This window comes from Euprymna scolopes, chromosome 24, assembly GCF_053919585.1.
Source record: "Euprymna scolopes isolate OS-2025 chromosome 24, ASM5391958v1, whole genome shotgun sequence".
Taxonomy (NCBI): Eukaryota; Metazoa; Mollusca; class Cephalopoda; order Sepiida; family Sepiolidae; genus Euprymna; species Euprymna scolopes.
In genome coordinates, this window is record NC_136505.1 from 100254924 (window position 1) to 100274467 (window position 19544).

Genomic DNA, 19544 nt, shown 5'->3' on the forward strand with positions numbered 1-19544 from the left:
GGAATTTCAAACACAACCTACGGGGGTAGCTTCATGGACTACCAAAATATTTATACACAGTTTACAATACAATACGTACCTACATTTCAACACATTGTATAAAATACCTGAGTGCTATTTTCACAACGTTTTAGCCGATGTAACGTTCGATATTCTTTTGGTATATCTAGTCAGACCCGAAAATCTTTCTGTCGAACTGGAATCTACACGAAATCCTGTACGTAATCGGCGGGGGTAGTATGCTCTTCTTTCGTCGCCATGACTGTGTACAAGTTCTAAGTTATTCACAATTGCGTTTTTTAGTGTCGCCTGCAAAAAGAATGAAACCTTCAACCTTCGGACGTGTATAACTTACAACTGAATTTTACAAATTATTACATTATCGATTATGCGACAAGTACTTTCGTTGTTTTAATTTATCTCACCCTTGCTGGCACAATTGCTAAAAGTGTTACAATCTGGATCTTTGATTGAATAGTCCCGCCAAAAATAGCCTTGTCACCTTTAACCTTTTCCGCAATACCTCAAAACAGACAAAATTCGGATGTAATTAACCAATATTTCACTATCTTTCCAAGAGGATGAAATCTCGGCCTGGTATTTTCCCTCGGCCCCCAAAATCAACAGAGATCAAACCATTCCTGTAATGATCTGGTTCCTATTGCTTGCGGTGTAACGCTATTCCTGTACAGTTATAGAAGGTTCACCCTTCCAGCCATTGCTTTCTCTCTTTGAGAAGGGCTTAGTTTATTGATAATCGCCTGGAGCATCTTTACTGGGGAATGCTGACGGAGCTGTCCAGGCACTTTTAGAAGGTCAGAGTGCCTCTCCTTGGGGGCGCTGACTTCTCAATCCCTCTTTCCGACCCACACTGTCGCAGTTCTTGCAATGAGAGAGTAATAATACCTCCATTTATCGCCTTTGAGTATATGCATAAAAAGATCGTTTCTTTTATGATTGCGTCTTCACAGAAACACGTATGGCTTAAGTCACCAAGAAAGCTGTATGTCATTCCGCAATGCATTCCACAGTGGCGTTTATTCTGCATTTCCATAACCCTAATCAATATCAAGAAATTATTCACAACAGTTAAAAAATGGGCTTCATGAAAGATAACTTTCTCTCTTTTGCACGACCCTTCTCTCTCTCTGTCTCCGTCTCGCCCTCGCTCTCTCGCTCTCGCTCTCTCGCTCCCTGTAAAACTTTCCCTTACCGTGTGCATAAAACCTCCATACACATGAGTCGCAGTCCAACTCAGATTATTGATTGTCAGAATTATTTGGACGCCAATGTTCAGTTTTTAATAAGTTTTATTTAAAACAGAGAATACTCACAAAGACAGATTACTTTTCGCACGTGCGTGCGTGTGTGAGATATAGCAGTGTTTGGGATGATTAGCCAGAATCGAAATCATAAAAATCAGAGCTTTATGTGGTATCGGAATCGGTATCGGAATCTGAATAAAATAATGCCTATTTTCGATGCCAAAAACGATTCCTTTTATTGTCCATATCTTGGTTTTATTTTGTTTTAAACTTAATTTTCCATTGCTGGTCCTAAAGAGAAACCGAAATCAATATTTATTGATTTTGAACTACAAGTAAAATTAAAATCTATAAATATTTATTGATTTTAAACTACAAGTAAAATTAAAATATATAAATATTTATTGATTTTGAACTACAAGTAAAATTAAAATATATAAATATTTATTGATTTTAAACTACAAGTAAAATTAAAATATATAAATATTTATTGATTTTAAACTACAAGTAAAATTAACATCTATAAATATTTATTGATTTTAAACTACAAGTAAAATTAAAATATATAAATATTTATTGATTTTGAACTACAAGTAAAATTAAAATATATAAATATTTATTGATTTTAAACTACAAGTAAAATTAAAATATATAAATATTTATTGATTTTAAACTACAAGTAAAATTAAAATCTATAAATATTCATTGATTTTAAACTACAAGTAAAATTAAAATATATAAATATTTATTGATTTTAAACTACAAGTAAAATTAAAATCTATAAATATTTATTGATTTTAAACTACAAGTAAAATTAAAATATATAAATATTTATTGATTTTAAACTACAAGTAAAATTAAAATATATAAATATTTATTGATTTTAAACTACAAGTAAAATTAAAATATATAAATATTTATTGATTTTAAACTACAAGTAAAATAAAATATATAAATATTTATTGATTTTAAACTACAAGTAAAATTAAAATATATAAATATTTATTGATTTTAAACTACAAGTAAAATTAAAATCTATAAATATTTATTGATTTTAAACTACAAGTAAAATTAAAATCTATAAATATTTATTGATTTTAAACTACAAGTAAAATTAAAATCTATAAATATTTATTGATTTTAAACTGCAAGTAAAATTAAAATCTATAAATATTTATTGATTTTAAACTACAAGTAAAATTAAAATATATAAATATTTATTGATTTTAAACTACAAGTAAAATTAAAATATATAAATATTTATTGATTTTGAACTACAAGTAAAATTAAAATATATAAATATTTATTGATTTTGAACTACAAGTAAAATTAAAATATATAAATATTTATTGATTTTAAACTACAAGTAAAATTAAAATATATAAATATTTATTGATTTTAAACTACAAGTAAAATTAAAATATATAAATATTTATTGATTTTAAACTACAAGTAAAATTTAAATATATAAATATTTATTGATTTTGAACTACAAGTAAAATTAAAATATATAAATATTTATTGATTTTAAACTACAAGTAAAATTAAAATATATAAATATTTATTGATTTTAAACCACAAGTAAAATTAAAATATATAAATATTTATTGATTTTAAACCACAAGTAAAATTAAAATATATAAATATTTATTGATTTTAAACCACAAGTAAAATTAAAATCTATAAATATTTATTGATTTTAAACCACAAGTAAAATTAAAATCTATAAATATTTATTGATTTTAAACCACAAGTAAAATTAAAATCTATAAATATTTATTGATTTTAAACCACAAGTAAAATTAAAATATATAAATATTTATTGATTTTAAACTACAAGTAAAATTAAAATATATAAATATTTATTGATTTTGAACTACAAGTAAAATTAAAATCTATAAATATTTATTGATTTTGAACTACAAGTAAAATTAAAATATATAAATATTTATTGATTTTAAACTACAAGTAAAATTAAAATATATAAATATTTATTGATTTTAAACTACAAGTAAAATTAAAATATATAAATATTTATTGATTTTAAACTACAAGTAAAATTAAAATATATAAATATTTATTGATTTTGAACTACAAGTAAAATTAAAATATATAAATATTTATTGAGTTTAAACCACAAGTAAAATTAAAATATATAAATATTTATTGATTTTAAACCACAAGTACAATTAAAATCTATAAATATTTATTGATTTTAAACCACAAGTAAAATTAAAATATATAAATATTTATTGATTTTAAACTACAAGTAAAATTAAAATATATAAATATTTATTGATTTTAAACCACAAGTAAAATTAAAATATATAAATATTTATTGATTTTAAACCACAAGTAAAATTAAAATCTATAAATATTTATTGATTTTAAACTACAAGTAAAATTAAAATCTATAAATATTTATTGATTTTGAACCACAAGTAAAATTAAAATATATAAATATTTATTGATTTTAAACTACAAGTAAAATTAAAATATATAAATATTTATTGATTTTAAACTACAAGTAAAATTACAATATATAAATATTTATTGATTTTAAACTACAAGTAAAATTAAAATATATAAATATTTATTGATTTTGAACTACAAGTAAAATTAAAATCTATAAATATTTATTGATTTTAAACTACAAGTAAAATTAAAATATATAAATATTTATTGATTTTAAACTACAAGTAAAATTAAAATCTATAAATATTTATTGATTTTAAACTACAAGTAAAATTAAAATATATAAATATTTATTGATTTTAAACTACAAGTAAAATTAAAATATATAAATATTTATTGATTTTAAACTACAAGTAAAATTAAAATCTATAAATATTTATTGATTTTAAACTACAAGTAAAATTAAAATATATAAATATTTATTGATTTTAAACTACAAGTAAAATTAAAATATATAAATATTTATTGATTTTAAACCACAAGTAAAATTAAAATATATAAATATTTATTGATTTTAAACTACAAGTAAAATTAAAATCTATAAATATTTATTGATTTTGAACCACAAGTAAAATTAAAATATATAAATATTTATTGATTTTAAACTACAAGTAAAATTAAAATATATAAATATTTATTGATTTTAAACTACAAGTAAAATTACAATATATAAATATTTATTGATTTTAAACTACAAGTAAAATTAAAATATATAAATATTTATTGATTTTGAACTACAAGTAAAATTAAAATCTATAAATATTTATTGATTTTAAACTACAAGTAAAATTAAAATATATAAATATTTATTGATTTTAAACTACAAGTAAAATTAAAATCTATAAATATTTATGGATTTTAAACTACAAGTAAAATTAAAATATATAAATATTTATTGATTTTAAACTACAAGTAAAATTAAAATATATAAATATTTATTGATTTTAAACTACAAGTAAAATTAAAATATATAAATATTTATTGATTTTAAACTACAAGTAAAATTAAAATATATAAATATTTATTGATTTTAAACTACAAGTAACATTAAAATATATAAATATTTATTGATTTTAAACTACAAGTAAAATTAAAATATATAAATATTTATTGATTTTAAACTACAAGTAAAATTAAAATATATAAATATTTATTGATTTTAAACTACAAGTAAAATTAAAATATATAAATATTTATTGATTTTAAACTACAAGTAAAATTAAAATCTATAAATATTTATTGATTTTAAACTACAAGTAAAATTAAAATCTATAAATATTTATTGATTTTAAACTACAAGTAAAATTAAAATATATAAATATTTATTGATTTTAAACCACAAGTAAAATTAAAATATATAAATATTTATTGATTTTAAACTACAAGTAAAATTAAAATCTATAAATATTTATTGATTTTGAACTACAAGTAAAATTAAAATATATAAATATTTATTGATTTTAAACTACAAGTAAAATTAAAATATATAAATATTTATTGATTTTAAACTACAAGTAAAATTAAAATCTATAAATATTTATTGATTTTAAACTACAAGTAAAATTAAAATATATAAATATTTCTAAAATTTACGTTTGCGAAAATATATGCATATAATACATAGGTTTTTATTGTAATCGGAAAAATAAAATAATAATAAATAAAAAAAGAAAACGTCTACAAGTCTACATATTAAGAGATTTTGAAAAGAATTGGAATCTGAATCGGTAATTGTATAAGAATTGGGAGAATATTATAATAATTCCAAAACAAACAGATATATAACCCGTCACGTTATACCCGGCCACATTGTGGGAACAGCAAGTGCTTTCACCATGAAACCTCACTAACTAAGAGATAGATAAATAAATAAATAACCTCACCAACCTTACTTCATATAATTATGTTCTAATTAGGACTGTGACAACAGCATATTCTTTTCCTTGTTTTGATTCTCGGGTATATATCCATTAATATCTTATATGTTTTTATGTAGAGTGATATGGGTCTCGGTTGATTAATTGTGTCTAACTAAGTCAGATATATACTCGAGAGAAAAAAAAAATGAAAAGAATATGCTGTTGTCATAGCCCTAGTTCTAATAAACAATTTTCTCTTTTTTTAATATTTTTTCTCATTTCTGCATCATTTCCTAACTCTGTGGGGAGACGTCTACAGAGTCAAAATACGAAAACATAAGGATCTAAAAAATGTGAATGAAAAAGAATAACTAAACTTTCTTTTTGACAAGTTCGAGTAACCAACTTAGTTGTAAAGTTTAATGGCGGTTTGAACTTCCGCCATAAACAGTATTGTTTACTTTAACAATATTTATGGATGTCTATATACGTCATTCGCGTCGCACTAAATATTGGCATTGGATATGACTTGTTACGAAAACAATCTTCTAGTGTCAGATAAGAAACGACACGACATTGATAATTTTCTCTTCAACCATTTAAATTCTTACCCCTCTTTATCTCATCCCCCACGTCTCTCTATACCCAACTTTTCAACCGTTTCTGTCCATTATTTATTTTATTTAATGTTTAATTCTTTTATATAAATGGAAGTGACCACACACACACACACACACACACACACACACACACACACACACACACACACACACACACACACACACACACACACATACATACACACATATATCATATCATCATATAAGGATTACATCACTCTGACAGACGTTAAAAGCATTTAAAAATAAATGTTTAAAATTCAACAGTATTTCTCGCGGTTAACGGTGGCCGAATGGATTGGGTCCTTGCTAATGACGCCAGAGATGGCTTCTGTCACCGGGTTCGAATCTATCGACCGGTGTTAATCGTGAGACCTTGCACTGATGATCCCCGAAAGGATGAAACACTAGTATCTGTAGGTATTTAATAATTATTATAGTAAATAATAATAATAATAATAATAATAATAATAATAATATATATATATTATATATATATATATATATAATATATATATATATAAAAGAGCAAACAGTTAATAAAATATGTTAAAAAACACTTTGAAAAAGAGTTAAAACATTTAATCTGAAAAGGAAACACTTGAAAGTGGATAGTCCTTAATCTGCGGAGTTTCGAAGAAATACTTTCCTTCTCATCAGAGAGTAGGAATTAGCAAAATGCGGGATCGGATTTTGCATACAAAAGTATTTGATAAAACTGCAAGTCAAAGATCTTATTTGATAACAAAAAGTGAAGCAGAGGGAATATGGTGAAGAAAAAGGTAATTTTTTTTCTCGTCCATAAATGTTTATCTACCAAGTTGATCTTAAATATTGTATAATCAATCCATTATATTATCATTTTCAGTCCCCCACCCCTAATTTCTGGCTCCCATCTTATCTCGCAATTATAACGTCACCAACTAACTTCGGAAGAACCCCCCTCCCCCCCCATCCGATTTTGTTTTATATCATAAGTTGCTTAAAACGTGATTAGTTAAAGTTCAGAATAAAATCACGCTTTCTCTTAACGGTTAATTTAAAAAAAAAAAAAATCTTCTGAACGCTATTAAAAGTTAAATTCTTCACTAGTTTGGAGACGGAATGCGTTGTTGTGATAAGTGATTTTCTCTATTAATTCGCACTTTTTATTTTAAGATTCAAATATTAATAACTACATTTTATTTCAGTATTTAATTTATGTATTTCTGTTGTATTAAATGCTAGCTTTAATTTTTTTTTTTTTTTTTTTTTTTTTTTTTTTTCTCGTCCATAAATGTTTATCTACCAAGTTGATCTTAAATATTGTATAATCAATCCATTATATTATCATTTTCAGTCCCCCACCCCTAATTTCTGGCTCCCATCTTATCTCGCAATTATAACGTCACCAACTAACTTCGGAAGAACCCCCCTCCCCCCCATCCGATTTTGTTTTATATCATAAGTTGCTTAAAACGTGATTAGTTAAAGTTCAGAATAAAATCACGCTTTCTCTTATCGGTTAATTTAAAAAAAAAAAAAAATCTTCTGAACGCTATTAAAAGTTAAATTCTTCACTAGTTTGGAGACGGAATGCGTTGTTGTGATAAGTGATTTTCTCTATTAATTCGCACTTTTTATTTTAAGATTCAAATATTAATAACTACATTTTATTTCAGTATTTAATTTATGTATTTCTGTTGTATTAAATGCTAGCTTTAATTTTTTTTTTTTTTTTTTTTTTTTTTTTTTCTCGTCCATAAATGTTTATCTACCAAGTTGATCTTAAATATTGTATAATCAATCCATTATATTATCATTTTCAGTCCCCCACCCCTAATTTCTGGCTCCCATCTTATCTCGCAATTATAACGTCACCAACTAACTTCGGAAGAACCCCCCTCCCCCCCATCCGATTTTGTTTTATATCATAAGTTGCTTAAAACGTGATTAGTTAAAGTTCAGAATAAAATCACGCTTTCTCTTATCGGTTAATTTAAAAAAAAAAAAAATCTTCTGAACGCTATTAAAAGTTAAATTCTTCACTAGTTTGGAGACGGAATGCGTTGTTGTGATAAGTGATTTTCTCTATTAATTCGCACTTTTTATTTTAAGATTCAAATATTAATAACTACATTTTATTTCAGTATTTAATTTATGTATTTCTGTTGTATTAAATGCTAGCTTTAATTTTTTTTTTTTTTTTTTTTTTTTTTTTTTTTTTTCCTCGTCCATAAATGTTTATCTACCAAGTTGATCTTAAATATTGTATAATCAATCCATTATATTATCATTTTCAGTCCCCCACCCCTAATTTCTGGCTCCCATCTTATCTCGCAATTATAACGTCACCAACTAACTTCGGAAGAACCCCCTCCCCCCCATCCGATTTTGTTTTATATCATAAGTTGCTTAAAACGTGATTAGTTAAAGTTCAGAATAAAATCACGCTTTCTCTTAACGGTTAATTTAAAAAAAAAAAAAAATCTTCTGAACGCTATTAAAAGTTAAATTCTTCACTAGTTTGGAGACGGAATGCGTTGTTGTGATAAGTGATTTTCTCTATTAATTCGCACTTTTTATTTTAAGATTCAAATATTAATAATTACATTTTATTTCAGTATTTAATTTATGTATTTCTGTTGTATTAAATGCTAGCTTTAATTTTTTTTTTTTTTTTTTTTTTTTTTCTCGTCCATAAATGTTTATCTACCAAGTTGATCTTAAATATTGTATAATCAATCCATTATATTATCATTTTCAGTCCCCCACCCCTAATTTCTGGCTCCCATCTTATCTCGCAATTATAACGTCACCAACTAACTTCGGAAGAACCCCCCTCCCCCCCATCCGATTTTGTTTTATATCATAAGTTGGTTAAAACGTGATTAGTTAAAGTTCAGAATAAAATCACGCTTTCTCTTAACGGTTAATTTAAAAAAAAAAAAAAATCTTCTGAACGCTATTAAAAGTTAAATTCTTCACTAGTTTGGAGACGGAATGCGTTGTTGTGATAAGTGATTTTCTCTATTAATTCGAACTTTTTATTTTAAGATTCAAATATTAATAACTACATTTTATTTCAGTATTTAATTTATGTATTTCTGTTGTATTAAATGCTAGCTTTAATTTTTTTTTTTTTTTTTTTTTTTTTTTTTTTTTTTTTTTCTCGTCCATAAATGTTTATCTACCAAGTTGATCTTAAATATTGTATAATCAATCCATTATATTATCATTTTCAGTCCCCCACCCCTAATTTCTGGCTCCCATCTTATCTCGCAATTATAACGTCACCAACTAACTTCGGAAGAACCCCCCTCCCCCCCATCCGATTTTGTTTTATATCATAAGTTGCTTAAAACGTGATTAGTTAAAGTTCAGAATAAAATCACGCTTTCTCTTAACGGTTAATTTAAAAAAAAAAAAAAAAATCTTCTGAACGCTATTAAAAGTTAAATTCTTCACTAGTTTGGAGACGGAATGCGTTGTTGTGATAAGTGATTTTCTCTATTAATTCGCACTTTTTATTTTAAGATTCAAATATTAATAACTACATTTTATTTCAGTATTTAATTTATGTATTTCTGTTGTATTAAATGCTAGCTTTAATTTTTTTTTTTTTTTTTTTTTTTTTTTTTTCTCGTCCATAAATGTTTATCTACCAAGTTGATCTTAAATATTGTATAATCAATCCATTATATTATCATTTTCAGTCCCCCACCCCTAATTTCTGGCTCCCATCTTATCTCGCAATTATAACGTCACCAACTAACTTCGGAAGAACCCCCCTCCCCCCCATCCGATTTTGTTTTATATCATAAGTTGCTTAAAACGTGATTAGTTAAAGTTCAGAATAAAATCACGCTTTCTCTTAACGGTTAATTTAAAAAAAAAAAAAAAAAAAAATCTTCTGAACGCTATTAAAAGTTAAATTCTTCACTAGTTTGGAGACGGAATGCGTTGTTGTGATAAGTGATTTTCTCTATTAATTCGCACTTTTTATTTTAAGATTCAAATATTAATAACTACATTTTATTTCAGTATTTAATTTATGTATTTCTGTTGTATTAAATGCTAGCTTTAATTTTTTTTTTTTTTTTTTTTTTTTTTTTTTTTTTCTCGTCCATAAATGTTTATCTACCAAGTTGATCTTAAATATTGTATAATCAATCCATTATATTATCATTTTCAGTCCCCCACCCCTAATTTCTGGCTCCCATCTTATCTCGCAATTATAACGTCACCAACTAACTTCGGAAGAACCCCCCTCCCCCCCATCCGATTTTGTTTTATATCATAAGTTGCTTAAAACGTGATTAGTTAAAGTTCAGAATAAAATCACGCTTTCTCTTAACGGTTAATTTAAAAAAAAAAAAAATCTTCTGAACGCTATTAAAAGTTAAATTCTTCACTAGTTTGGAGACGGAATGCGTTGTTGTGATAAGTGATTTTCTCTATTAATTCGCACTTTTTATTTTAAGATTCAAATATTAATAACTACATTTTATTTCAGTATTTAATTTATGTATTTCTGTTGTATTAAATGCTAGCTTTAATTTTTTTTTTTTTTTTTTTTTTTTTTTTTTTTTTTCTCGTCCATAAATGTTTATCTACCAAGTTGATCTTAAATATTGTATAATCAATCCATTATATTATCATTTTCAGTCCCCCACCCCTAATTTCTGGCTCCCATCTTATCTCGCAATTATAACGTCACCAACTAACTTCGGAAGAACCCCCCTCCCCCCCATCCGATTTTGTTTTATATCATAAGTTGCTTAAAACGTGATTAGTTAAAGTTCAGAATAAAATCACGCTTTCTCATAACGGTTAATTTAAAAAAAAAAAAAAATCTTCTGAACGCTATTAAAAGTTAAATTCTTCACTAGTTTGGAGACGGAATGCGTTGTTGTGATAAGTGATTTTCTCTATTAATTCGCACTTTTTATTTTAAGATTCAAATATTAATAACTACATTTTATTTCAGTATTTAATTTATGTATTTCTGTTGTATTAAATGCTAGCTTTAATTTTTTTTTTTTTTTTTTTTTTCTCGTCCATAAATGTTTATCTACCAAGTTGATCTTAAATATTGTATAATCAATCCATTATATTATCATTTTCAGTCCCCCACCCCTAATTTCTGGCTCCCATCTTATCTCGCAATTATAACGTCACCAACTAACTTCGGAAGAACCCCCCTCCCCCCCCATCCGATTTTGTTTTATATCATAAGTTGCTTAAAACGTGATTAGTTAAAGTTCAGAATAAAATCACGCTTTCTCTTAACGGTTAATTTAAAAAAAAAAAAAAATCTTCTGAACGCTATTAAAAGTTAAATTCTTCACTAGTTTGGAGACGGAATGCGTTGTTGTGATAAGTGATTTTCTCTATTAATTCGCACTTTTTATTTTAAGATTCAAATATTAATAACTACATTTTATTTCAGTATTTAATTTATGTATTTCTGTTGTATTAAATGCTAGCTTTAATTTTTTTTTTTTTTTTTTTTTTTTTTTTTTTTTCTCGTCCATAAATGTTTATCTACCAAGTTGATCTTAAATATTGTATAATCAATCCATTATATTATCATTTTCAGTCCCCCACCCCTAATTTCTGGCTCCCATCTTATCTCGCAATTATAACGTCACCAACTAACTTCGGAAGAACCCCCCTCCCCCCCATCCGATTTTGTTTTATATCATAAGTTGCTTAAAACGTGATTAGTTAAAGTTCAGAATAAAATCACGCTTTCTCTTATCGGTTAATTTAAAAAAAAAAAAAAATCTTCTGAACGCTATTAAAAGTTAAATTCTTCACTAGTTTGGAGACGGAATGCGTTGTTGTGATAAGTGATTTTCTCTATTAATTCGCACTTTTTATTTTAAGATTCAAATATTAATAACTACATTTTATTTCAGTATTTAATTTATGTATTTCTGTTGTATTAAATGCTAGCTTTAATTTTTTTTTTTTTTTTTTTTTTTTTTTTTTCTCGTCCATAAATGTTTATTTATCTACCGAGTTGATTGCAAAAATAGATTACCTAATTGTACTCATTTTTAGTTCGTGGGAGGGGAATCTATCACCATACTTTCCCTTAAACAGGTCCGTTGGACTTTTATTAAGTACAATACTTAATAGTTATTTTATTTATTTTTTTTATTTATTTTTTTTTTTTTGTTTTAATGGAGAGTAGAAAACGCATTGTGGATGCGTTATCGGCAGCTCCTGTTACTCTCGCTTCTTCTTATTTGTCCCTCAGTCCTCATTTTTAAATGAGTGATTTTTCTGACAAAGGGAGAAGAAAAAGCTGTTTTCTAGGTTGGCAGTATTTTTGCGCGAACAGTTGGCAGAGTTGGTGGAAATTTTCTGTTTCTATGTCTATCCTTGTAGCCATGTCACTAGTAAGGGTGCTGGAGGTAAACGTTTTGTCTGGGCTGACGTTATCCGCCTGATAGTCAGGGACCCGAACCTTGGATTAACCACTAAGGAGGCTGTCCTATCAGCAGGTGCAAAGTACTGGGGCTGCTGTATTGCCATTTGGTGAATGGAATCTGGACCATGCAGTAGCTTCTGGTGGGGCCTCTCGATGCCATACTAGTGGGTAATTGTTACGGCTTTACCTTATCATGTGGTACAAAAAAAAAAAAAAAAAAAAAAAAAATTCTTCGTTTCTTTTTCTCTCTTAGTTTCCCCTCTCTGTCCTGCTCTAAGTAAATCTGTCGACCTAGTCCACAAATTCCAAAATTTCATCATGACAAGTTTCAAGAAAAAATACTCGATTAAACCCGGTTCTCCAACTTCCAACGTAGACCCCTACTACCATGTCTCCTTCTCCAACATCAGGGGTCTACGTTCTAACCTTCCAGAGGTTGAAACCCAATTACAGGAGACTAAACCAGACCTTTTATTTTTAAGTGAAACTGGCATTGGACAGGCTATTTCCCTTGATGAGTTTGCAATTACAGGATACTCTAACTTAACTTCTAAATCTGACCCCCAAGATCGCCATGGGCATGGAATATGTGCCTATATTAAAGATAGCTTTCCATGTGGGAGGGACATCTCCAGGGAAGATCCTAACTTACCTTATATGTGCTTCCGGGTTGCTTTAGCTCACACTACTGCATTTATATTTACTCTCTATCGCCCCCACAACAGCGGAGTTACTATCTTTCAAAGCATATCTGAGAAAATTGACCAAGTCCTTTCTACTTATCCTTCAGCTAACATTCATGTATGTGGAGACTTCAATGTTCACAACGTCGAATGGTTGACCCACTCAAACAAGACCGATGATGAGGGGAGGTTCTGTCATGATTTCTCCATTGCCTATGACCTCACTCAGATTGTTCAGGAACCTACCCGTGTGCCCGATAATGACGGCCAGTATGCGAGCCTACTAGACCTTTTTCTCACAACTTGCCCTGAACTATGTTCAGTTTCTGTTCTGTCGCCTCTTGGATCTTCCGACCACTCTGTTGTATCAATTAAGATAAAAATGAAATGTAATAAGTCCCCAGACGTACCTCTTCATCGTACAGTATATCGATACACTAAGGCTGACTGGGATAGCTTCCGTACATTTATATCTGATCTACCTCTGCATTCCATGTTTAAAAAGGATGTGTCCTCTATAGTATTAGACCTAACTGAATGGTTAATTGTAGGTATTGACCATTTCATACCCTCTAAAAAGTTTCAGCAAAAACCTAACAGCCAGCCTTGGTTCTCTCCAGAATGTGCTGCTGCCATTGCGCACAGAAATCACTTTTTCCACTGCTTCAAACGTAATAGATGTATGGAAACTAAAGCCGTTTTCAGGACTGCCAGCAACCATTGTAAGAAAGTAATAAGGAACGCAAGAGAGTTGTATGCTCAATCTGTTAAGTCCAAAGTAGCTGAGCAGCGGCTTGGTTCCCACCAGTTTTGGCAAATAGCAAACAGAATTCTGAACAGAAGCGTGTGCTCCATCCCAACTATTATCAATGGATCTGAGGTAATCTCGTCAGCATCAGACAAAGCCAAACTCTTTGTCAAGAACTTTGCAGCTAATTCTACCCTTTGCGACCAAGACCGCCAACCCCCAATATTTCCTCTTGTATCAGAAAACACGCTATGTGATATACGTATATCTGTACGTGATGTTGCCAAGCTAATCAAAAACCTTGATTCCAGTAAAGCAACTGGCCCTGATGGTATTCCAATTATAGTACTCAAAAAACTTCAACCTGAACTAGCGCCCATACTTACAAAACTGTTTAAACGTTGTCTTAAGGAGAATAGTTTCCCATCTCCCTGGAAAATCTCATCAGTATGCCCTGTATTTAAGAATTCAGGTGATCGCTCATCCCCCTCTCAGTACAGGCCAATAAGTCTCCTGTGCGTCATGAGTAAGTTGCTAGAATCTGTATTAAATACAGAAGTAATCAAACATCTCAACAAAAATAACCTTCTTAGTGACACTCAATATGGTTTCCGTTCTGCTAGATCTACAGCAGATGTCCTTACAGTTATATCGCATAGGATTAGCAAATCTCTCGACGGTGGCAATCTTTCTAGGGCAATTGCTCTTGACATATCTAAAGCCTTTGATAGGGTATGGCATAAAGGTTTACTTCATAAGATCGCTAGCTATGGTATAGCTGGAAAAGTCTTCTCAATTATTAAATCATTTCTTTCTGATAGATTCATAAGAGTAGTAGTTGAGGGGCAAAAATCAGAAGCTCACAATATTAATGCCGGTGTCCCTCAGGGATCCATCCTGGGCCCAACTCTTTTCCTGATCTACATTAATGATCTTCCAAATCATATCCTTACATCATTTGTAGACATTTATGCTGACGACACTACCATTTATGGTACCACATCTAAGACAGTAAACGAGCAAGTTCTCTCCAATTCTCTCTCCTCTGATCTTGAGCACGTAGTACAATGGGGAAAGGAGTGGCTGGTTACTTTTAATGCATCTAAAACCAAGCTTCTCTCTTTACATCATCAACATTCTAATCCACATTTGTCATCAATTGAAATGAATGGCTCTCGTCTTCAGGAGGCCTCAAGTTTTGACAAGCTTCTGGGCTTGACCATTACTCCTGATCTTAAATGGAACACGTATATCAAATCTGTTGCCAAGGCCGCTGGAAAAATGGTGGGATCTTTCTATCGATCCAGTAGATATCTCACTGCTGATGCTATTCTCTATCTATATAAGAGCCAGGTACGTCCAGGGATGGAATACTGTTGCCACATCTGGGCAGGAGCTGCTAGAAAGAACTTGTCCTGCCTTGATAGAGTTCAAAATAGACTTCGTAGCCTCGTGGGAGATGTCCTTTTCTCCTCCTTGCAACCTCTATCTCACAGAAGAGATGTTGCGAGTTTGTCTCTGATGTATCGTTATTTTCATGGAAAGTGTTCAACTGAGCTTCAATCTATGGTCCCCCCTCGCCAAACTTTCACAAGAATCACTCGTCTAGCTGTAAACACTATCAATAATTTCCCCCACTCTTTATCTGTGCCTAAACCTAAACGTAGATTCCATGAACAAAGCTTCTTTCTTAGAACTGCACGCCTGTGGAATTGTCTTCCGTTTTCCTGCTTTCCGGCTGACTACAATATGGTTTTGTTCAAGTCTAAAGTAAATAAGTTCTTGATGAGCCGTTCCATATAAGTTATTAAATTTACCAAATTTTCATTACTAATGATTACTATATTGACCAACTTCTACTGTACACTCTTTAACCCTTATCCTTGAGTGGCCTCTGGGCCTTGATAATGTGGTGATGCCTTTGTAAAAAAAAAAAAAAAAAAAAAAAAAAGTAAAATCCAAGGAAATCACGTCATTGGAAGATGGTCCAAAATAGTCCAAAAGGCCGAAATCCATGGAATAATTCACAAATATGTACAAGGAAAAGGGGGCGGGGGAATCCAATAATATCAATAAAAGAAAAATAAGATATGCTTTTCACACGGCTGCCGAGACACACACACACACACACACACACACACACACACACACACACACATATATATATATATATATATATATATACTAGATAACCCGTAACCCGCTGGGTCAGTATATGTTATAGCTAGTTATGAAATAGTGAGTATACAGAATCAACGTGACGGGAAGAGAATATTTTTTTAACAATTACGTAAATAGATCAATATATATATATATATATATATATATATATATATATATATATATATATATATATATATATTGCTACAGAACAGAAACATTTGCGTGAAAGTATATTTAAATGAAAAAATATGGCTAGATAGATTACTCTGAGTCGTTTCAACATTAAAACTAATTGTACACCCAGTATGTGTGTGTGTGTGTGTGTCTTTATTTGAACTTTTGTAACAAAATTGTAACCTTTAAAAAAATTAAAAATATGTTTATATACTGTTTTTTTTTAACCAAACATCAGAGTTGTTGGTTGGTTGGTTGTTTTGTTTTACGGCATATCAACCCTTTTCAGGTTATTTAATGCCGAATCTGGTGATTTTGAAGAACGATTTTTTAATATAGTATATTTATTTTTTTTTAAGTCGTATTCTATTTAACCCATAGTTGGGACCCTAACAAGTACTACCACTCCGGGTCAGAGTGGACCTGGGAGCAATGGAAATTAAAGGGTGGCTCCACACTCCCCAAGGCCCGCAAGGTGGTGCCTCACCATCGGATATAGTTTAAGGTCATATCCAGGACCACATCAGAGTTGTTAGCAATTTTGTTTGACATCAAACATAAGCCTATAACTTATAAAAACTATAACTTATAAAATCTATAACTTATAAAATCTATAACTTATAAAACATATTTATTAATTGTTTTTTATATTAAAAAAACAATTAATAAATATGTTTTATAAAATATTTTTTGTTTGATTAAAAACAGTTCATAAATATATTATTGGAAAAAAAAGTTTATAAACATTTTTTATAACAGTTCTATTCTTAATTAATTTATTTATTGCGGACTATAATAATAATCCTCATCTTTCTTAATTGTTGTTGCACGACGTTTCAGTCAACTATTCCACTCGCCTTCGTCAGGTGCTAACCGCGACGGGATAGGAACTCCGAATTTCCTAACGTGGCGTGGCGCAGTAGATAGAGACGTTGAATCTCTACGGTTCCAGGTAAGGCTTGCCTTTTTTCTGTTCTTGGCCTTCGGGCTGGGATCAAAGTGTAGTATCTGTTCCGGCAGATACTGCACTTAAGATAATTTGTACCAGTCAATGGAGGGGAAACCCTCTATACTGGGACAATTATTATTTTTGGTAACCAGAGTGCCCCCTTTTTGCCTACTTTTAGGGGAGCTGGTTTTTACCTCACATTAAAAACGGCCTTGTGCCTAATTTGCTCAGTGGGGGAGCAAATAAATACCATCTGTTCCGGCAGATGCTGCACTTAAGATGATTTGTACCAGTCAATGGAGGGGAAACCCTCTATACTGGGACAATTATTATTTTTTGGTAACCAGAGTGCCCCCTTTTTGCCTACTTTAAGGGGAGCTGGTTTTTACCTCACATTAAAAACGGCCTTGTGCCTAATTTGCTCAGTGGGGGAGCAAATAAATACCATCTGTTCCGGCAGATACTGCACTTAAGATAATTTGTACCAGTCAATGGAGGGGAAACCCTCTATACTGGGACAATTATTATTTTTGGTAACCAGAGTGACCCCTTTTAGGGGAGCTGGTTTTTACCTCACATTAAAAACGGCCTTGTGCCTAATTTGCTCAGTGGGGGAGCAAATAAACACCATCTGTTCCGGCAGATGCTGCACTTGAGATGGTTTGTGCCAGTCAATGGAGGGGAAGCCCTCTATACTGGGACAATTATTATTTTTGGTAACCAGAGTGACCCCTTTTAGGGGAGCTGGTTTTTACCTCACATTAAAAACGGCCTTGTGCCTAATTTGCTCAGTGGGGGAGCAAATAAATACCATCTGTTCCGGCAGATACTGCAAGCTATGACTAGCAAAGACCAGATGTGGGGGCAACCCCACATGTCTGACCTTTAACCAGCTCCCATTTCCCACCTCTCGGGAGCTGGTCCCCTTTTCCCTTCCCCCTCCCTTCACTCCTCACATTAAAAATTGGCCTTGTGCCTAATTTGCTCGGTGGGGGAGCAAATAAATACCATCTGTTCCGGCAGATGCTGCACTTAAGATAATTTGTACCAGTCAATGGAGGGGAAACCCTCTATACTGGGACAATTATTATTTTTGGTAACCAGAGTGCCCCCTTTTTGCCTAATTTAGGGGAGCTGGTTTTTACCTCACATTAAAAACGGCCTTGTGCCTAATTTGCTCAGTGGGGGAGCAAATAAACACCATCTCTACGGTTCCAGGTGAGAATTGTCTGAAAATAGCGGTTTCAATCAGCCGGCCAGAATCTTACTTGGCCAAAACATGGTGAGACGACAACAACTATGGATGGCAGTAATTGCTGAGAATGCAGTTAGGAGATTCGGAGTTCCCATCTCGTCGCGGTTACCACCTGACAAAGGGCAGAGGAATAGTTGGCTGAAACGTCGTGAAACAACAACTAAAAAGATGAGGATAATAGTCCGCAATAAATAAAAAAGATGAGGATAATAATGAATTCCAACTAAGTTCTATTTTTATGTTTAATATGAAAAAAAATTACCAACACATATTTGATTAAAAAAAACAGTGCATAAACATATTTTTGAAAAAAAAAAAAAAAACTTCGATAAATTTTTACTTCATTTCCACACTAACATTTTCCTTTAAAATGACAACCTTCATAGGTTTTCGGGTATGCTGCAAACGAATATCTCATTTAATTTTTCTACAAATAAGTAGTTTTCCAAATATTAAGCAATGTAATTTATATGAAAAGTGGTGGTTATTGTGGTACACGCAAACGGTCCCTAAAATATGCGGTCCTAGATATGACTTTAAACTATATCCAGTGGTGAGGCCCCAGCTTGCGGGCTTTGGGGGATGTGGAGCCACCCCTTAATTACCATTGCTCCCAGATCCTCTCTGACCCGGAGTGGTGGTACCTGTTAGGGTCCCAACTATGGGTTAAATAGAAACCGTCTTCAAAACAACAGATATATTCTATTAAAAAAATTTTCTTCAAAATCTTTAAATTCGGCATTTAATAACCCGAAAAGGGTTGATATGCCGTAAAACAAAAACAACCAACCCACCTAACATATGCATAAATTGTATTGTTTGCATAATTTTCAACGTATTAATAAAGATTTGCAAGGAATTTAAACATCTCCAACCTGCCAGTTACGAAATATAATGCAATAAAATGACTTAAAAATAGTTTAAATCGTAAA